The 22,512-nt window shown below is 41.0% G+C and overlaps 1 protein-coding gene and 1 long non-coding RNA gene across 2 annotated transcripts in view; one reads left to right on the top strand and one right to left on the bottom strand.

Moving 5' to 3' along the window:
- The window catches only part of ANKFN1 (ankyrin repeat and fibronectin type III domain containing 1), a 322,582-nt gene that overhangs the window by 205,332 nt on the left and 94,738 nt on the right, over positions 1–22,512 (top strand). The gene's annotated exons all lie outside the window — the stretch shown is intronic.
- LOC141370424 (uncharacterized) overlaps positions 5,276–22,512 on the bottom strand; it is a 109,423-nt gene continuing 92,186 nt past the window's right edge. Inside the window, exons 5-6 of the long non-coding RNA XR_012374466.1 lie at positions 10,493–10,605; positions 5,276–5,591 (exon numbers count right to left, since the gene is read on the bottom strand). This is a non-coding gene — a long non-coding RNA (uncharacterized lncRNA). The remainder of the gene's footprint in view (positions 5,592–10,492; positions 10,606–22,512) is intronic.

Genomic DNA, 22,512 nt, shown 5'->3' with positions numbered 1-22,512 from the left:
AGAATTAACTTTTTTCATTCATGAAACCTATTTCTTGTTTATCTTCTATTTTATTAATTTCTGGCTTTAGCTTTGCCAATTCCTGCTACTTTCTGTTGGTTTACTTTATTCTTTCTTTCCCTTTTTTTTTGTTTTGTTTTTTGTTTTTTTAGTTTGAAAACTTAACTTACTTGTTCATTTATTTTTCTTGTTTTCTAGTCCATATATTTAAGGCTATAAATTTTCCCCTGACCGCTACTTTGTCCACATCCAAAAAGTTTAAAGTGAGATGCTATAATCATCATTTATTTATAAATACTTTATCATTTCCACTTTAAGCAGGGTTTTTTGGCAAGCCATTTTAAACTAAGTGGCCATATTTTTTTTGCTATATTTTAAGGTTAATTTCTAATTTTATCATAATAAGAAAATTTTTTAATATGTTCAGTACACTGTTATTTTATTTGTAGCTAAATCAGTGTATATGTACCATCATTGGTGTTTGAAAAGAATGTGTAAACTCCATTGGGTATAAAGTGTGAATGTGTGTGTTGTTTAAATCCCTGTCTTTTTCTAAAGTGTTTGTCCCTTTGATCTTTGATCTCTGAGAAGCTGCTTTATTTGTCTTGCTTAATGCTCTTTGCTTCAGCTTCTATTTTGTCTGTAATTAACAGTGCTTTCTAGGTTTTCATTTGCCTGCTGCCTTTCTGTCTTCCTATTTTCATCCTTCCCATGACGTTTGAGAAACATTTATCTCTTATAAAGAGTAGTTAAACTGATTTACTCAAACTGCAAGTTTGTCTCTTTTTATATACACTTTTTATTTTTTTATTTTTGTCCAAAGTTATCTAAGAATGGGATTAAAAAACAAATTTGTACTAAAAGGCTTATAATAAAAAAAAAAAAATTCTTCTCACCCTTCTCTTCAGAGCCAGCCAGTTCTAATTCCTCTAGTTCTTATAATTCCCTGTCTGCTTTCATTAATATGCTTCTGTGGCTCTTTCTTGATACAGCAATTGCAGGTCTTACGTATGCAGTTATAACTATAACAGAAAATAATTTAACTCTCATAATACCACACTCATCTGTAGTTCCTTATTCTCTCCACTTAATTATATTTCCATTTTTAGTTAAGTCAACAATGTTTATACTACTATGAGTGTGGACGTTTTTGGTTGTTGTTAACTAAAATCCTGACTTTATTCAGATAACCTTAGTTTCCACCTGATGTCTCTCTCTCTCTCTTTTTTACAATTTTATTTATTTATTTGAGAGAAAGAGCGAGAAAGAGAGCATGTTAGCAGGAGGAGGGGCAGAGGGAGAGGAAGAGAGAGAATCCATTGCAGACTCTACGCACTGAGCACGGAGCCCAGCGTAGGGCTCAATCTCATGGGGCCCCTGAGATCATGACCTGAGCCCAAATCAAGAGTTAGCTGTTCAACCGACTGAGCCACCCAAGTGACCCTGATGTCTCTTTTTTGTCCCAGGACCCCATCCAAGACCCCATATGACATTTAGTTATCGTATCTACTTGAGCTCTTCTGGCTGACAGTTTCTCAGACTTTCCTTGTTTTTTGATGACCTTGACAATTTTGAGGAAGACTGTGCAGCTCTTTTGTAGAGTGTCCCTCTTTTGGATGTGACTGATTTTCTTCTTCATGATTAGACTGGGGATATAGGTTTGGCGGCAGAAGACCACGGAGGTAGTTCTAGCCATTTTCATCCCATCAAATCAAGAGTACATGCTCCCAATATGACTCAATCACTCTTGATGCTGACCTTGTTCACCTGGCTGAGGTGTGTTTGTCTGGCTTCTCCACTGTAAATTTATGCTTTAACCCCTTCCATCCTGTATTCTTTGGGAGGAAGTCACTATGTGTGGCCTACCCTGAGTGTGTTAAGTTTTGACATTGCAATGTCAAATAGTGTACCGTGATTATATTTCCTTACCTATATATTTTCCTCAAATCTCTAATTGCCTCTTTTCTCTTTCCTACCCTACTTGCCATTATCATATTCAAAATTTGTTTCAAATAATCCTTTCAGAGTAGTACCTATTTTCCCTCCTCAACCACTAGCTATTCACATTCCACTATCTAATAATAACTCATTGGGTTTGCATTAAGGAAATGCAAATTAAAACCACAATGAAAGGGGCACCTGGGTGGCTCAGTCAGTTAAGCCTCTGACTCTTGGTTTTGGCTTAGGTTGTGGGATGGAGCCCTCAGTCGGGCTCCTTGCTCAAAGGGGAGTCTGCTTGAGATTGTCTCTCCCTCTCCCTCTGCCCCTCCCCACTCTCTCACACATGCTCTCTCCTCTCTCCCTCTCTCTAAAATAAATAAATCTTTAAAACACACACAATGAAATTTTGCTACATGCCTATCAGAGTAGCAAAAAATTTGAAAATAGTGACAATACCAAATGGCAAGGATGCAGAGACACTGGACTGCTCAAACATTGCTCGTGGGAATGTAAAATGATACAGGCACTCTGAAAAACAGTTTAGCAATTTATTTAAAAAAGAAACCATACAAGTACCATACATCCTACCAACTAGTAGGCATTTATCCCAGAAAAATGAAAACGTATGTTCGTATAAAAACCTGTTCACTGTTTATAGCAGCTTTATCTGTAATAACCAAAAACTGGAAACAAGTCAGGTGACCTCCAATTTGGTGAATGGCTAAACCAGTGATGATAGATTCATACCATGGAATAATACTGAGCAATGAAGAGGAACACATTATCAATACACACAACAGCTTGGATGAATCTCTCTAGAATTATGCTGAGTGAAAATGCCAATCCATAAAGGCTACACAGCATATTGTTCCATTTACGTAACACTCTTGAAATAACAAAATTATAAAAATATAAAACAGATTAGTGGCTGCTAGGGATTAAGGAGGAAATGAGGAGGGAAATGGGTATATATGGCTCACTTTTTTGTTTTCTAGCTAATGGATATATTTTTAAACACTGTACCTTGTTTTTCTTTTAAAGGATTTGGAGAGAAAAATGGTAGGGTCGGCAGGCATGTGTCAGCTTGGCATCTTGATTCAATCTCCAGATCACTTCTCCCTCTTAACCGAGACTGAATGCTCAGTAAACATGACCTAATACTAATATTACCCTAAGCCAACATACTTATGAAAGCATTTCTGCTGTTTCAAAAAATTATGTAAGTTACCTAGGGGCAAACATGAAACTGGGTTTTTATATCAGCTGGTGAAGGATTATTCCTGACAGTGATTTCTTCTCCTGTTATATTTGGAAAATTATAGATCATAGAGTAATTGGAATTTTCGGAATATGTGAGTTTTTCCCTAAGGTATGAGTTCCTTGAAGGAGGAAATCTTGGTCTTTTTTTCCCCCTCACCTTCTATATTGCAGTAGCATTGACCACCTTTCTGTTCTAAAAGCATTGACCCCACCATAGGACCTTTGCACATGGCAATCCCTCTGCCTAGAACACTGCCCCTCCCATTCCCTGACCTTGTATCATTGATTGTTCAGGTCTCTATTATAAACTCATTTCTTCAGAGAGCATTTCTAAATATTTAATATAAATCATGCCTAATAAGTTCTACCATGCCTTTCCAAATAATGTTCACAAATTATACAAACATCTATTTTTTTGGTATATTTTTTAGTTTAAATATATTTCTTTATTATAGAACTTTTAGAGTCTCTAAAGTTTCTTTATTATGTAACTTTTTAGAGTTTCCAATATATTTAGTAAATTATTTTCCAAACTTCACTTGACCGTCATTGGATGTTTCATGGGAATAATGTTTCATGGAACCATGAGCATATTTAGAGTATATTTAGAATTCTCAAATGAAGCTGACCATTAGCATCACCTTAGGATCCATGCCAGGGCCCCTTCCAAGACCAGTCAAATCTGAGTCTTTGCAGGATAGGGACCCGAGCATAGATACTTTTCAAGAGCTGCTAGGTCATTCTAATGTGCGGCTACGTGGCGAATGTGTGGTCATATTTTTAATATGGGTCCCTCCCATCAGTCTGTAAACCTCCTGTGAGCAGGAATGTTTTGTTCGTCTCTGTATTCCTAGAACTCGGCACAGGGCTTAGCATATACATATAATATATATATATAGTTAAGTATTCAGTGAATTCATTGTGAGTCACAATGAACATGATAAACATAGTCCACCTATTTATGGGGCTTAGAGGTTAGTGGGGAAAAGAAGGCTCACCAGCATAAGAATTCACTTCATAGTATAAAGAGAATCAGGTCCAGAGTGTTGAGGCTAGAGTTTTTAACTGACTTTGTCCAACACTGTCTTTCACTGAGCCTCACCTCTCATCCCTTTCCTTTATAAGTCATCCACAGTTCTCTTGGACCCACCCCCGACCCCCACCTTCAGTTTCATCCTTCTGTACCCTGCCGGCTCCCCTGAGCTCGCTGTCTTCAACACACTTGCCACTGGAAAGTTTCTGCAAAGGTGATCACATGAGTACTGAGTAGAGTGGCTTATTTCTCCTCCTCCCCCTCACATACCCCTCCGGAACTTTGGAGCCACGAAGCCTCTTGGCGGAGAGGGAGGCCCACCAGGCAGCTCTTTATTGCCATGCAACTGTGAGATTCCTCCCCACATTTCCTCCTGGGGAAAGTCAGCCTGCCAATCGAGATTTAAGAGTGGAGCAGTGCATGGTGACATGCCAAGCCCCTTTCCCCCCAGCCCCATCACCACCTCACACCGCCATCCGCACCCCCGGACTGAACAAACTGTATCACTTACCCCCTGGGAGCCTGGCAGTTGCTGAGCCCAGACGCCACAGGGGCTGGTGAGTTTCCAGTGGCCACAGACAGAGGCAGGTCTCCACTCAAGGCACAACTCTGTCCACGACTGTCCAACTGGGCACACAGCTGGCACAGCAAGTGATGAGCAACTTCCGGGCCACCTTCTCCCCTTGAAGATTTTTCTCTTGATTCCTTTTTGGCCAGATCCCTTTGCAGCATTATAGTTTGTCAATAGCCCGCGACTCCTTTCTAGAATTTCTCTCCAGGAGAAAGTGTGTTTTTCTAAGAAATAGGTGTTCTAGTCTGAAGCCTAATTTCATGTGAGGGCTCAAAAATGAAACAAAAATAATCACCCTCAAGTCTGGAAGCTGAGGGGCCTCTCCACTCCGTGAGGAGTGCTTCCTTTTGGGAGATGGGAGGCAGGGGTGGTCCTTTGTGCTTCTTAAATAAAATTTTCCCAATTATAAAAATAATGTATGTTCCTTATATCAGCTAGAGTCCCAGCAGAAACAGAAGCATACTCAGCTCAAATTTTGAAGAAATTTTAATGAAGGGATTATTGACAGAGAGGTGAGCAGGGTTCATGAATGGACAAGGGATAGCAAGGCACCCAGGACCAGCTACAATGGGAAGCTCTTATCACCCCTACACTTGAAGGGAGACGGGTAAAAGCCGGGTGGGGGCACCAGTTAGGAGTGGCTGTGTGAAAGGACACACCCATTGCCAGACCCAGGCACCGGCTGAACCCAACTAGAAGCCTGAGGGCAAGGGGCCCTCGGTGACGCAGTCCATAGGGATCAGCCTCCTGGAGACACAGAGCAGGTCAGTAAGGGTCAGTTTTTTTCTGGTGAAAAGCAGGTGGGGGACAAAAGAAAAGACCAGTATAGTAATTACAGAATATTGCAAAGGACAGAATTTATAAATGAAGAAATAAATCACTCGCCCTCAATCCTATAGCCCAAAGAAATCTAGTCTTTGAAGGAACTTTTGGTATTTTTTGACCCCATCGTAAGTTGAGACCATATATTTAATAATAATGGTGAACATGTGTCAAGCCCATACCCCATGCCAGGCATTGGGTCAAGGCTTTACAAGCGTTGCTTCTTCTAAACCTCACACAGCCCTACAGAATAGGTACAATTTATCCCCTCCTCATGACTGAGGGACCTAAGGCAAACAGAGGAACTTGCTGAGGTCCTACAGCCATGCAAGAGTCCAGTTTAACCTTAGTCCTCATCCCAGAGCCCCTACTCTCAGTGTCTCTGCTGTACCGCCTTCTTTTCCACTTCACACCCCATGTTATGACCTTTGCTCTGAAGCATGGCTTCAGTCCACTCGTGTTGCATGGAAGACATCAGTATGCATTTTATTCTTTTTTGATCGTTGGCTGTTCAAGTTGCTCCCAGTTGTTTCACTGTTACAAATGCTCCTGCCATGAACATCTCTGTATTTAGAGCATTTCCTGCATTCTAGAATGCTTCTTTAAAAGAGAATTCTACTCAGTTTTCCCCCATTGTAAAACCAGTCTTGACTGTTCTATCATTTTAAGTCACATAGTTGTAAATAGCTAAATGTGGACAGGAAAAGTAGTATTAAAATTCTCCAATTCTATCACTCCACTCATCCTCCAAAAAAAGAAAAAGAAAATTAAGTGAGGGGAAGCATAATAAGTCAAGGAGTCAAGGTACCCTAAATGGCATTCAAGCAAGCTGAAGACCCATCACCCCTACCTAATCCCACTGCCCTGGGTGTTAAATGGGGAAACGACCATGAGCCATGAGTTTGTAACACCCAGGAAGTACTGCATACATAGTAACCAAATCCAGATACATGGGGTTCTATCTCTTCTATTCTAATCAACCACTTCTACTTCTTTTTTTTTTCATGGACCAATCTAAGTTATTTAAGGCATCTCTTGTCATAAGTAAAGGGATGGAAGATCAGTACACTGGTCATCCTTTGATACAAGTAAGGAAGGTGAGCTTAAGGTCCCATATTCTCTTCTGGTCCATGTGCAGAGTCATGGTCCAAACCAGTGCTGTGGTCCCCACTGGGTGGTGGTCCAGGTTGTCTTTATTCATCTTCATAGCTGGTTGGAAGTGGGTTCAGTGAGAGTTATGGAAGAGAGTATGATTCCCATCTCCCCAGGGAAAGGGCATGGACCTGATGTGGAGATGGGGGTAGGTGACAAACTCGGGTCTCTTGGATCTCTCGTGCGGTCTGTGATGTGACTTCAGGAGGACATACAGGACGCTCACGCCCACACAGGGGAGCGCTACGAAGTAAGTGAGGGCCTTCCACGTGCAGGCTGAGCCCTCCCCACCATCGGCGCCGCCATTTCCGACCTGGGCCAACCACGTCTACTGCTGACAAGGTGTGTTAAGGATGATACACTGGTGGAGAGAAACAATTTATCAAGAGAACTTAGGTCAAACTTTTCACCTCCAAAGAAAAGTTGCCCATTGACAAAAAAAGGATTTAGGCTATCCTACAAAGTACTCTAACTTCTAAAAAATGTGTACTCAGTTTAGGGCAGTTCAGCTCATTCTTCAGTACAATAACTGATGAACCACTCAAGGAAAATAAGAAAAACTATTTTCTAGAAAATACCTAGATTCATTGGCAAGTGTTTGTCAAAATCTTGATTCATCTGTTCCGTGCAAGGTGCTGATGATAACATGGTATAAACTAAGTCAAAGCTCCAGTCTTCTGGGAGCCTGTGACTTGTGAAGAGTCATATCACTGCAAACTCTGCTAGCAGAGCATGGGTCTGCATTAAGAGGGCTTTTAAACAGTGGAAGGAGCCCTAGACAGAAAGTCAGGAGGTCATCGTCCTCTGGCTCGGCTCTAACTAGCTAGGTGACCTTTTTAGGTAAGTCACACCTCCTCTGTGAACCTCAGTTCTGTCCTCTGAAGAAATGAGGGACTAGCACAGGATCAGTGATTTTCACACATCTTCGAGACGCTGCAAGGATCACATGGCAGGCTGGAGTTGGGGTAGGGAGAGTAGTGCGAGGTTTTCCAGACTCTGAAGTCGAAATAATTAGGTCTTCCTGTTGTATTCTTTCAGAGCATCATGTAAGTTTCCCTTATAGTCTTTTTCCCAGTTTGTAATTACATTTTTATCCATATATTATTTGCTTGATATGTTTCTCTTCTAGACTGTTATTCTTCATGAAGGCAGGGACCATGCCTATTTGGTTCACCATCATAAACCCAATGACTAGTACAATGCCTGGAACATGGTACATGATCATTCATTCATTCATACCTCTCATTTCTGGCCCTGAAGGTACCTAATAATAAACTTAATAAATATGGAGATGATTAGTTTGAAAAGTACATACAACATTTCCTTCCTCCCTCTTCATTATTAAACCATGTGAAAAGAACTATTTTTGAGTTTTGGCTTAGCCCTGACTTCTTAGAAACTGTATGATCTTGGGCACAAAGGTCATAACTTCTCTGAGCTTCGGTTCCTTTTTTTTTTTTTTTTTTTTTTTTTTTAAAAAAATTCGGTATTTTTTTTGTCTTTCGTTTCTTTTTTTTTTTTTTTTTTTTTTTTTCATAAAATGACTAGGTTAGTCTATGATCTCTCAGCTCTCCTTCTGCTCTAGCATTCTGTGATTTCATGATTTTGTCCCTTCCTCAATCCAAAGAAGGTTAGATGAAGCTGAAGGTTCCACATAGGACTCAGAGCTCAGTAACACAGAGAGAATCTCTGGGAACAAACGAGCTCTCTGGGGGAGAGATACTCAGAGAATATCTTAGACATTCTGAGAAGTGGAACCATGGATTGGCAAAGACAGAAGAGGCAAGTCATCACTCTGCCACCTGCTAGTTTTGTTGGTGATCTTGGGCAAACCATCTCTTCTGGGCTTCAGTTTCTCCACGTATGAAATGAGGACAGAAGTACTAGTCTCAGCTTCCCCATGTGACATCATAAGGATCAAAACAAATGAGGTAGTTTAAGTGAAAGTGCCTTGTAAATTACAGTGTGAGATATATATATATATATATATATATTTAAGATGATGCTATTATCATCATTACTATTAGGTCACCATAAAGGTCATGATTCTAACACATTATAAAGCCAAAATAACTCAACCATGCCGTACTGGTACATGATAAGCCAAAGGATTAGAAGGGAAGCTTCTACCATAAGTAGCTCTATATGTAGAAATTTAGATATAAGATAGATATAAAAGTAATATCACACATAAGTAGGGGAAAGATGTAAAATTCAATAAGACTACTGGACAGAAAAAGAAAATGTAATTGGATTCACGTCTCATGGTTTATTGCAGCATAAATTATAAAGGGATCAGAGATTTCAATGTAAAAGTAAAATGAAATGATAAAGTTCTGAGAAAAAAGTGGGCGAAATCCTTTAAAACTAGAGTAGGAAAGGCCTTCATCATTATGATTCAAGGTCTAGAGTAAATTCAACCTCATTTGAAAAAACTATCTTCAGTAGAAACAACTATAAGCAACATAAAAAAGACACCATTTTATACAATAGGCATAGACTCATCTTTCTAATATATAAATAGCTTTTGAAATCTATAAGAAAAAAAATGAGGGAAGGCTAGTTCATAGAGAAAGAAACACAGATGCCTCCTAAGCATATAAAAAGAAGTCCAATAGCACCTGGGTGGCTCAGTCTTTAAGCGTCTGCCTTCGGCTCAGGTCATGATCCCAGGGTCCTGGGATCAAGCCCCACATCGGGGGCTTCCCTGCTCCACGGGGAAGCCTGCTTCTCCCTTTCCCACTCACTCCCCCTGCTTGTGTTCCCTCTCTCGCTGTGTCTCTCTCTGTCAAATAAATAAATAAAATCTTAAAAAAAAAAGTTCAAATTCTCCCATTATAAAAGAAATGCAATTTAAAACAAACCTGAGGTATCTATTTTCACCTTTCAGAAGGGAAAAAATTCAAAAGTTTTAATACTCTGTGGTTTAAGTCGAGAAAACTGTCACTTTCACAGAATGCTGATAGAATACATTTTCAGGACCCTTATGGAGAGCAGTTTGGCAATATCTATCAAAATCACAAATGCAAATTACCTTTGACCCAGCCATCCTTATTAGGAGTATTTATCATACAGTTATGCTTAGGGGTTTATAAAATGAAATATGCACAAGGTTATTTATATCAGCATTGTTTGTAAGAGTAAATTGCATCACATGCAGTTTATAAGGGTAAAATACAGAAAATCTATCAGTAGAGGACTAGTTAAATAAATTGTCACACGCATCCATATACAGAAGCTATAGGACAGAATGTGGAATGCATTATGTATTTATATGGAAAGATCTCCAAGATAAATTAAGTTCTAAAAAAAAAAAGTTTGGAAGAGCATATATAATATGATTCCTGTTACATAAAATGGTATGTGTGGGGGGGGTCTATATTCATATTTGGTTGCGTGTGAATAAAGAAACCTGGAAAGATACATAAGACACCAAGAACAGTGGATGCCTGTGGCGGGGGGCGGGGGGTGGGGAAGCAAATCTGGGAACTGGAAGATGGCAGCAGGAGCTGAAGGCAACTTATTGCTGTATTACCAACTATACCTTTTGATTTTGAACCATGTGGACCTATTCAAAACGTTAAATTTAATAAAAGGACCAAAAGAAAAAAAAATAAATTACATGGCATACAGGGGGAAACTGAGTGGGTCAAGGAAAGAACAAGCAAAGGAAAGAGACCTGTCAGACAGAAGCGGCCTAGGAATGGACTTACGGACGCAGGTCGAGAGACGTTCTGTACCCCATGCGCTGGGGTAGAAAAGCTCGAGAGTACACCTCAGAGAGAAAGGGAACAAAATTTTTCTGTCAGGGTCCACAGTGTTTTTCCTGTGTTGACAAACAGAGAATAATGCAGTAAGCCAAAGCAGAGCCAGAAAAAAGTATCTTTTGCCATTATTTCTGTGACCATAGTGGGTGAATTTCATGCAGCAGGCTCCCAAATTCTATGAAATAACAAATTTCTCCAAAGGAGTCTTTTGTAGTGCTTATTTAAGCTATCAGGAAAGTGAGGAGTCTTATATGACAAGAGTGTTTACATATTTAATTTTTGTGTAACATTAGAACCAGAAAAGCTCTCTCTTTAAGATGGGGAATATGTGACACATGCAGTTAATTTCCACATTAAATTATTGAATGAAAAATACACACATTATCCATTGCGACTCCAGGATTAGGTGAGGTCAAATTTTATTGCTTTTGGCCAAGGGCTTTTGTAAGACTTAACAAGGCTAAGAGCAGGTACAGTGTGATCTTTAGTATAAGTTATAGAGTTAGAATGAGGTTCTGAGTGAGAAAATACTTAGCATTTCAGAGGTAAGTTCATGAAAGTCATCATGAGACTAGCACATCCCCGTGTTGATTTAACTAGAACTTTATAAGATCACTTTAGCTCTGGTTTCTGAAACTGCCAAGGTTCATGTATCCGCCTGACAATAAATAACCAACCTTTTCTAGATTGATCTGTAATGGATGCTAATTTGAATTACCCCCAAGAAGTTTCTGGCATAAGACCAAATAAACATGGCAAGGGCAAAAAGGGGGAGGAAATGTGGAAGATTCCCTAGCTCAGGGCTTCCAAAAATAAACATTTGATGGGTTAAAAATGTCTAAAAGTATCTGCCTTCAAGCCTGGTCATGGGCATGAAATCTGGAACAGGTTTAATTATTCTGTTAGGGTAAAGAGAATTTGTATCTGATAAAAAAAAACAGTCTACCAAGCATGGCATTTTGAACAAAGTGCTGTTCTTAGATTGGTTTCTGTGAGAAACGTAGTAGAAGTGTAGCAGAATAACCGTCGGAAATATTTACTGAGCTCTTACATGGCCAAGCTACTGTATGTGTTGTATGCATTATCTCATTTAATGCTCTCAACAATCTTAGGAGGCAGGATCTATCCACTTCATTATTTAGATAAGGAAAATTAAGAAGTTGCCCAAGCTCGTAAGGGATGAAGCCAGGATACATATTCTTCCAAAAGGCATACCTATAACATCATACTAAACCTCCATTTATATTAAAACATATTCAGGCTTTTATTGTTCTATAGTCACGGGTCAGAGCTTACTTAAACGATCAATAGATCCTCTGTATTTGATGGTGGCTTCTAAACCACAGACTTGAATTAATGGGAATCCAATCTCTCACAGCTCAGAACTGCTGAAGTATCAGAGGACTAAAGGTAAGATAGGAAATAATGTATAATACTTTTACAAAGAATTATTGGCTACAGTAACCGTAGACCATTTTGACACCCTGTGCCTTTATCAGCTATAATTTAGGCTAGAATCATCTCAGAGCCAGAGTTCGGCAAAACGTCCAGATGCTTTCCTCAGTGATTGCAGTGACCACAGCTACTATTTTGAATATGAACTTTCCAGAAGAGCATTTTATTAAGCGTAAAAAGCTACATATTTAAATTCCATATATTGGTTGGCCCATCACAACATTCTGGGTGTCTTTCTGAAAATTATTGTAGGCGTTTTTCTAAGAGTTTTATCTCCCTAAGCACATATGTTTGTTAACTATATTCTCTCCATTTCTCTTCTTTGAGGCATCTGGTTAAGCCTGCGTTCCTATTATGCATTAGCAGAGATGTAAATTGCTAGTGGATTAGGATAAAGGCACCTGTGAAAATGACAGAAGCTTTTATGTGGACCCATCAGGAATACTCTCTCATACTATCCTAGAGGTGGAGGAAGACAACAATCAGATTCTTTATCTCCAAAACTACATTCAACTCACAGATCTTGTGAAAAAGCAACAGAAGAGAGGATCAGAGATACTAAGGCTAGATTACTGGATTAGCAAAAGGTTTCATTTCTGTTACCTACTTCCAAAATATTTATACCAGGTAAAAAAATAAAGAGGGAACTAAATTTTGAAGTAGTCTATGGTATTGGCATCCTTCCTGGTTACAAAGGTAACCAGCCCCTGAACGATCAGCATAGTGGGATTCTGTGGAGATGGTTAAATTGATACAAAAACAGAAGTTTCTCCTCCCCTTTCAGACTGGGTTTGACCACAGGAATGAAAAATGACTAATAGCTGGGGGATGGGAGGAAGTCATGAGATCATGTTGCTTAGAAACACAAAAAGGTAAATGGTGTTAAGATTTTTTTTTTAAGTCAATATCTTAGAATTTGTGTCTCCATCCTATGAGTTCTAAGGAAACAGCTGGATTGCAATAATCTTAAAATCTCACTCAGAGAAAACTGGAATTTTTAAGATGGAGGAGATACAACTTTCCCTATTCTTCCTGCTAAATACAGCTAAAAATACTGGAGTGATTTTTCTGAAAAGCCAGCTCAAACAGACGTTTTAAAAGACAGCCTGGGTCTCATAAAATATGAAAATGTCCGGCTTTCAATTGAAAATCATTCACAGGAGCAAGAACCAGGATGATCGCAAACTGGGTGAAAGAAGACAATCAACAGAGGCTGACAAGAGAACAGAGATGTTAGGACTTTCTGACACAGTCTATAACCATGATAAAAAATGTTTCAGCAGGCAATTACATACACACCTGGAACACACGAAGAAATAAAACACCTAAGCAAAGTAACGGAAAGTCGTAGCAAGGAAATGGAAAGTATAAAGAAAAACTAAACGCAAATGGTACAACCAAAAAACAGGGGCAATGAAACACCAAGTCTCGGTGAATATGCCCAACAGCGGCATGAGGGGAAGGTGGGAGAAAATCAGTGAGCTGGAAGATAGAACAGCAGAAATTACCCAGTGTGAAACACAGAGAGAAAGCAGACTGAAAATAAATAAAGATAGATAGATAGATAGATAGACAGACAGACAGATGGAGCACGAAGGACCAGAGGGATGATAACAAAAGATCTAACATTTGTGTCGTAGGAGAAGCAGGATGAGAGGAGGAAAAGGGTAGTGCTGGAAAAGTACTTAAAGAAGTGATGGCGGAAAACTTCCCAATTTTGGCAAATGACAGAAACCTACAGATTCCAATAGCTGAGCAAACCCCAAACAGGATCAATCAAAAGAAGTCCACATCAAGACACAAAATAGTCAAATTTCTAAAAACTAAAGACAGAGAAAAAAGAATCTGGAATGCAACAAGAGAAAACACCTGACCCTCAGGAGAAAAACCATTCAAATGATAGCAGATTTCTCATCAGAAACCGTGGAGTTCAGCCAGAAGTGGAACACTATTTTCCAAGCGCTGAAAGAAGAGAACTGTCAGCCCAGAATGCTATGCTCTGCAAACTAACCTCTCAAAATGTGAGCGAGATTTTTTTTGTAGACCTAGACAAGGCTTTTTTAAGTGTATATTGAAAGGCGGAGGAACTAAAATAGCTACAATAATTCTAAAAAAAGCAGAATACAGTGTGGGGAGGGGTGGCGGGGACTGGTCTGCCCAATGCCAAGACTTTATTGCAGAGCTGCGGTCATCAAGGCTATGTGGCATTGGTGACAGGACAGGCACCAAGGCCAGTGGAACAGAAGAGACCCCAGAATTTGAGCCACACAAATATGCCCAGCTGACTTTTGACAAAAGCAATCCAGGTGCCAGCAGATAACCTTTTCAACAAACAGTGTTGCAGCAATCGGATATCTAGAGACAAAACAAAACAAAACCTTTACCCAAAGTTTCAAACCTTGTATAAAAATGATGTAAAGTGGATCATGGACTTAAATATGGAAGGGAAAAGAAAAAATAAACGATTGAATTTGTTAGTATTAGTGATCACTAGCAAGTTTTTCATTTTATTTTTGTCTGTGTTATGTTCCTTATTTTAAAAACAAATATCTTCTTCAAATTTATGCAAAAAGCCCATAAATGGGATGATTTCCATTAGTAATGATTATAAAACTACTTTGGGAAATGCTGAAAATTTTAGAGGTTTCCATGGGAAGAATTCTTTTTTTTTTAATTTTTTTTTTTAATTCCAGCATAGTTAACATACAGTGTTACATCAGTTTCGGGTGTACAATATAGTGATTCAACACTTCCTACATTGCCCAGTGCTCATCATGACAAGTGCCCTCCTTCATTCCTGTCTCCTATCTCCCCCATCCCCCCACCCACCTCCCCTCTGGCAACCATCAGTGTGTTCTCTGGAGTTGAGTGTGTTTCTTGGTTTGTCTGTCTCTTTTTTTCTTTTGCTCGTTTGTTTTGCTTAGAATTCATTTTAAAGTCTCATATACTTAAAAGCTTTGTCCTCGTGGCATCTGAATAAATCCTGATCACTGACTGCTCCATGATGAGAGCCTTACACAAGTTCATCAGCATCTCTTTAAATGAAACTCACATAAGCCTCCATGACCCCCATTCCTCCTCCTTAAGCCAGGTTGTCCCCAGTTAACAAAATCATGACATTAATACTCTTATTATGCCTATTTTTTCCTAAAACCTGGGTTTTATAATAAGGGAAGAACAGGTACTATTTTTGAAATGCAATCTCAATTCCCTTCCTCATTGATTTGAATTTTTTTCCGTGTCCCTCTACTTGTTAGCTGCATGAACTTGAGCAAGTACTTACCCCTCCAGCCTCAGTTTCTTCCTAAAATAGGAAGGCAGTGTTTCTGCTGTTTTCAGAGTCATAAAATGGAGCCCACAGTTACTTAAATAATATATAATTTAAAAATGAGAACGGACAGTACAATAAGCAGGAGAAAAGCCAGTCCAGTTTTGAGAGTCGAAGCCCCAAATGACAGACTTCCCATTTTCTTTGCCCCGAGAATAACATCGTGTTGTTATTACTGGGAACCTACTAGAACTCTCCAAAGTCTATATTCTTCTCTTTCTCCAAGGAGTTAGATCTTAACATGGTTTTGTCCGTGCAGGAGGAAGAGCACTCGGGGAAGTTTCATCTTCCCTATTGACAGTTTCTGTGAATCAGAGTCAGTTCTGTTCGCTTTGTTAGTCGGGAAGAGGGACTCTAATTTCTTTCAAACTGTTTCAGTTGTTCTCACTTGGATAGCTCTAGCTACTTAACAGAAATAGTGTGCTAAAACTTCCCCAGAATTTCTGAGTGAATTTATTTGGTCATTATTAAATGGTTTCTTTTTGTTTTTTTAACTTTATTTTATTATGTTATGTTAGTCACCATACAGTACATCATTAGTTTTTGATGTAGTGTTCCATGATTCTAGCGGTATCCTTTTAAACCTACCTTCTTTTCTGGTCATTTTATTCTTCCATGTTGAAACAGTTAAATCTGTTTGACACTGTGGTGGTAAATTCTTTGGTATTTGATAAGGAATTAACGAAGATAAAGAATGTGTTTGTGTTGGTTTGAGGGTCTTTGAGATCAGGGGAAAAAGGTTTGGTTTTATGGATCTTTTGCTCATGTTGTCTGAACGATTTCTGGAAAATCAAAATCCAGCAAAAGTTAACAAAAGAACTGGGATTTTTAAAAAATGGTCTTAAGAGATGACCATTTGTTTTAAAACATTAATAGTAAAACAGTGATTAAAAAATAAAATAAAAAATAAAAAGGCATAAAAATGAAAATATATAAAATCACTTTTTTAGAAAAGAGTTTTTACTTAAAATGGTGATATGGTGAGATCTAAAAAGCAAGAACAAAATTGTAAAACACTATGAGCCACAGGCAATATGTAATAATACATAATAAAAGAAAACCCCAGGGTTTTGGAATTTAACAACCAAGGAAAAGCCGAGATCATCTGGCCCAGCCTATTCTTTTAGAACTGAGGAAACTGAGTCGCAGAAAGGTAAAGGGACTTGTTCAAGGTCACAGAGCCAAGATGAAAATCCAAGATCCCTGCTCCCAGCTCACTATTATGTCCCTGATAGCATATACTCCCCAAGTAAAACTCACCAGCGAGACCTGAAGCCCAGGCAGGGGACTTCAGGGGTTAATGCACCTAACCCACAACCTGAGGAATCTGTAGAGTTATGGTGAGGTTTCTGGAGTTTGCAGAAGTTGAGAATTATCAACAAGAGGAGCTTGTTCAGCTCTGATCTCCCTGGGATTAGAATAACATGCCGAGGGCTCTTTCACCCTTGCTACTTCTCCTGGCATTAGAGGTTCCTTCACACCTCAGCCCTCAAATCCCTGCACTTCTACCTGGAGTGGATGGTGGGAAGCAACATGGCGAGTAGGAACCTCAACCTCAACAGCTGGCCAACCCCCAGTCAGCAGTGCATGGGAGTGGCCCACTGGCCTTCCCTCTCCAGGACAGTGGCCGTGATCTTAAGGAACGTAAATTCAAGAGTCTGATTTTGCTATTTACGTGAATTCTTTTGAGCATGACCAGCTTTATGTGGTGATGACCACATGGTCCATACTCCTGAACATGCAAACAGTCTTTTCACAAGCTGGCTCCAAACCTCCCTCCTGGCTTTATCTGCCCCCCGTTGTCCTCCTCCAGCCCCTCCAGGGCTGACACCACAGAGCAGCTCACCTTACCTGGGGACTCGTCATACATCTCGTGCCTCCCACCCTGGCACACATTCCCTCTGCACGGCATGCCCTTTCATCTCCCTCCAGCACCTAGACTGAACAGACAGACAGCTGACTGGCTGAATGAGTACATGGGAAATGGGAAACGGGAGTGAGTGAATAGTAGAAAATATGAGGAGCACTAGAAAAACCTGCCATCTGAAAGTATCTCCGGCTCCCATCCAACTGAACGTTCAGCCTCTCCCGTGTGAGTAGCCTCGCACAGGTGCTGTGATTACCAGCCAGGAAGTGGAGAGCAGATAGTTGAAGTAATGATCATGATCCTGAAGCCAGAGTAGTGAAGTTGGCAAAAAAAAAAAAAAATCCTTTTTCTAATGTTACAGGGATCTGAGGGTTATTGATACAATATTACTCTCATTCCCTTGCATTTCTTGAGCACAGAAGAGGTGAACTTATACCCGGGTGCAGGTAATTGTGCCTAACCCTGGCTGCACCAGGGGCTGGGCAGCATGTGCAGGAAGATGTGTGCAGCAAAGGAAATGAGCTTGGGAACAAGCTCTGGCAGAAATAAGTATTCCATGTTGTCTTCTGACTTCTTCCTTTAACATGAAAGTGCTTTGGGGGAAAAATAATTAACTAAGATGCATAAATGAAAATGAGTTTCAGGGCATAGCCACCACTCATACTTTGATGCAAAGTAATTTATCATGAGATGTGTCTTTAATTTTTAATCAGAAGTTCAACTTTCCCGTGTGACAGTGGGTTTAGAGTTTTGATAATGGGAGAACAATTTTGGGAGGCTGGCACCGCAGTACAAGTGAGTAGGCTGATTTAGAGGACTGGGGTGGCTCCACAGGAGCCCAGAGACCCTATTCTGGTGAAGGCCAAAAGAGGAGACACACCCAGAAAAAGACAGAAAGCCTGAAGAATAACTGTACTGCTTCTCAATTTTCATCCTCTCTCTCATGTGATGGGCGTTCAATGAATAGGGCACAGCCCCGAGAAAATGGCACTCAGGCTCTAGAATGCTGGTCCTCAACCACTTTGGTATCATCCTGCCTTTGAAAAGTTCGTAGCCACAGTGGCTCTGCCTACCCAGGAAAAACACAAGTTTAAATTTCAGGGTCTTTGTAAACACTCTGCAGCTAAGCCTTAGATTTTGCAGAGGTCCGTGAACCCCAGGTTAAGGACCCCACAGTCAGTTAATATTTGCAGACCCTTCCAAAGTCTGTCAAGTATTTTTCATATCATTCTGTCTTTTAACGACCCAATTAGCCAGGTACTCTCTCATTTTAGCCAGGAGGAAACAGAATGCCCTCCTGGTAGGTCAGAGTCTGTTCTCTATTTTGTCTCTATGGAAAACAGCTGGAAGGAGAGGCAAGTGCGGGTATCCGTGGTGGCCTGTGGGAAGCAAGCTACGAGGGAATAGAACCTTTTGTAGTATTCACATCTTTTCCATGTGTGATGCCACTTGTTTTTTTTTTTAAAGAAAGATACCAGATCTACTTTCAAACCTGTATTTTCATCCCTTTAAATGGGCAAAATGATGGGTGCACATAGAAAAGTCAGAGATTTCCAATGTCTTCTGAAAATGAAATCTTTTTTATGCATATTCCTATGTCAGTTATCTCCTAACACTAGTCAGATAATTTATGGATAAATTATACATTTTAAAAGTAAATTTGGGGGGCACCTGAGTCAGTTAAGTAGCCGACTCTTGATTTTGGCTCAGGTCATGGCCTCAGGGTCCTGAGATGGAGCCCCACGTCAGCTCCCTCTGCCACGCGCCCCCCACTCTCTCTCTCTCTCTCTCTAAAAATAAATAAATAAATCTTTAATAAAATTTTGTTGCAGCATGGTGAGACCACATCTAGCAAATATATGGTACTTATATTCCTAACAATTAAATATTTTATTGGGTCTCCTTGGCCTTTTCCTTGCAAATTAGTTTTCAGTAGGATTATTGGGTTGTGCAATTTTATGCCAGATTTTTTGATACAGTAAATACTAAAACAAACTTCTATGTCTCAATTTCCAGTCCCAGGCAGCATTTAGCCTCCTCCCTGACTACACACACATTTTCAACTCCTTCTCCTTGTATGCGACTAAAATTTTTAGGTAACTAAATAATCACTATCCAACATCTGCAAATGCTTTTTTTTTTTTTGAGTTGAAGTATAATTAACAAAGTGTAAGATTAGTTTCAGGTGTACAATATAATGAGTCAACAATTCGATTCATTTCTCAGTGCTCATCACTAGAAGTGTGCTCTTGATCCCCCTTTACCTACTTCCCCCATCCCCCACCCACCTCCCCCCTGACCACCGCCAGCTTGTTCTCTGTAGTTAAGAGTCTGGTTTTTTTGTTCATCTCTTTTTTCGTTTTAAAAAATCAAAACCCTGAAGCCTGAGGTGCTCATTACTTTTCTATTTTGAGGCTTAATGAAATACAAAATGGTAAGGACCTGTATAAAACAGGTGAAGCTGATGAACACCTTGATGTGAGAACTTACCATTCTAAATGATTTGAAATAAATTATTGAGTGGGGACCCCCAAGATGCTAGGAACGATTTCAGCCATGACCACCTCCAGTAGGTTTTTTTTAGTTTCCGTTATAAATGGAAGAATCTACTCCATACAAGGGTCAGCCAAAGCAGTGTAATTATTTTTAGCTTCTGCCTGAACTCTGGCTTTTGCTTTCATTCACTGCTGGAGCTCAGTGGCAGGTCTGATGTTGCAAAGTGAACTTCAAAGCAGAGCCCTCCACCAGGTTTGCTGCGACGGGAGAGCCCGTGTGCTGGGTCTGCGACGGGAGAGCCCGTGTGCTGGGTCTGCGACGGGAGAGCCCGTGTGCTGGGTCTGCGACGGGAGAGCCCGTGTGCTGGGTCTGGAACTGCAGCTGTCTTGGCCCCGTCCTAGCGGGGTGAAAGCAACAGTGGGCTCAGGCAGCACGGCTCTGGGGGTCTGCTCTCAGCACAGCTGCCGTCAGAGGATGTGAGTGAAGCATGTGTTAACACTGTCCAGCAAGTCCTCTGGGGAGATTCATCTTGGTGACGGAGTTGAAGTAAGAAAAGAAAGAAAAAGAATTGTGTGGAAAGGTCACTGTTCTCAGGGATGGCCGACCTACACAAGAAATCTAAGTTACTATGTACAATGTTGGTAGTGAATGAGCTGGGCAGACCACCCCAGATATCATAAACCATAGGCTCTACAGCAGACAAAGAGGTTTAGGGCCATGTGTCTCACAGGCACGTGGTATCTGTAGGAACTGAAGTCAGAAATTGTACAGCTGGGCTATGATACCTGCACCTACCAGCCATCAGGAAGTCACCAGAACACATTAAGAATCAGCTCCCTTACTTGAAATATAAGAGTAAGAACTCACAAGCACAGCTAGTGAGGTTTAAATGTCTCCCATGACCCTCCTTACATCAACACTGGTCATAAGATTAAAACATGAATTGATCATGTCATTCTTTTGCTCGAGCCTTCACTGGCTCCCACGAGATAAAAACCAACTCTCAGCATTGCATTGGAGGACTTTCACACATCAGCCCATCCGTCAGCCCCCGCATGCCGTTCTCCTCTGCTTCCGACCATCCCCCCTTTACCTTACTATGCCCGCTCTTTCGACCTTCAGTCTCCCCCCCCCGGAATGTCCTTCTCCGTGTGGCAAAATCCTACTCAATCTTTGGAACCCAGGCCAGACATCACCATCCCTTATCCTGTCCCCCTCCCAATTTTGTTGGTCGTCAGATCTTGAACAACACCTTGCCCCCCTGCCTGTGACGGGGGCACCGCGTCCTACTATAATCGCCTGTATCTTTATCCATCTGCCTCAGGGGCCGTGAGTCCCGATGCGAGGAACACCCCCATGGCCCAGCATGTGCCTTCCAGCCTAAAAGATGCTCAGAAAAGTGTTGGCTCCTAAGTGGAAAGTGTCACTGAAGTGCAGGATTACCATTAATGAAGAACCTGGTCCCAGAGATTTGCACTTGAAAGGAAGGAGTATCAAAACCCTTCAAAATCTAAATGCTACGTGTTTTTCCAGGGCCCTGCAGGGCAGTGGGTAGGTGCACTGGGGGTGCCAAAGGCACCACGCCCTAGCCCTCATTGTGGAACAAAGCTGCTCTGTGGAACTGTGCCTTCATCTGAGAGCTAACTGAAGACTCAGAAAGATGGCCTGTCAGACCTTCTCAAAATCAAAACCTATAAACCTGGGCACCTCTACGACTCCTTCTCAGCAGCAGCTGTTTTCCTCACGGTTCAGCACCTGCGGAAGTATCGTTAACTGTGAGGGAAAGAGGCACTGGATTTGGAGCCCACACAGACCCGGATTCAGAGTTTGCCCCTCCTGTTCATGGCCGGTGTGTGGCCTCGGACAGCACACTCAATCTCGCAGAGCCTGTGACCTCACCTCTAAAATGAGAAAAATGCAGAACAAGGTGAATCAAATGAGAAAAATGTGAAGGAAAGTACTGCAAACTGAAAACGCTGTGAAACTCTAAGACATCCTTCCCGGGATGAGAAGCACACAAGCACCAGCCACAGTCTGACCTCCGCAGCTGCCTTCTTCCCCCTTCTCTCACCTGAAGTCCTCACAGAGGAACCACAGTGCGAACGAACATCTCACCGGGCATGGGTCTGCTTTTGCAGAGAGGAGCGCTGGCTCCAGGACCTAATAAAGCTGCTGGAAGGGACAACTTTTGTGGGGGACGTAACAGTTCGGCAGCCCGGGCCGGAACCACGTTTCTTTGCTCTCTTGCCGCCCAGTGTTGTTTTGAAAGTTATTTAAGGATGAAAGCCTACCCCCACAAGACTACTGTCAAGGGGGATTCCAGCTCACCCCAAATCCAACCAGCTCTGTTTTGCATGTGTAAGATGGTGACAGCTTCATAAATATGCAGTGAGCAATGAGAGGTCAGTGTTTTTATTCCTGTTTGCAGTGGAGCCCTGAGTAACGCTGAGACCAGTTACATACACCTGCCAGGGGAGCAGGGATTCTGATAGGACCACGATATTTGATTTGGAAATTTAAAAATATACAGTATTGTTAATAGCTCTTAGTTAAAAAGAAAAACATAGTTGACCTCCAGTATTCACGATTGCCTGTAAGAGCTGGAGATGCCAAGTCGTTGGGTTTACATAAAAATTTAGCTAACAGATGCCTCAGTGAATGGGAAAAGCTGTCTCCCGGTGGATAACAAGAAGTCAGGCAGTTTCTTCCTCTTCACAAAGAGTGAAGATAAGGCCAACCCTGAGCTGGTATTCCATCCCCCAAAGGTCCCGGCACTAATCTTTCAGGTCTCCCTGGCCACAGCCTGCCCCCTCCAGCTTT

Source organism: Callorhinus ursinus, unplaced genomic scaffold (genome assembly GCF_003265705.2).
Source record: "Callorhinus ursinus isolate GAN/ISIS: 27379988/994484 unplaced genomic scaffold, GSC_fseal_2.0 scaffold34, whole genome shotgun sequence".
NCBI classification, from domain to species: Eukaryota; Metazoa; Chordata; class Mammalia; order Carnivora; family Otariidae; genus Callorhinus; species Callorhinus ursinus.
This window is presented reverse-complemented; position numbering and strand designations above follow the sequence as displayed.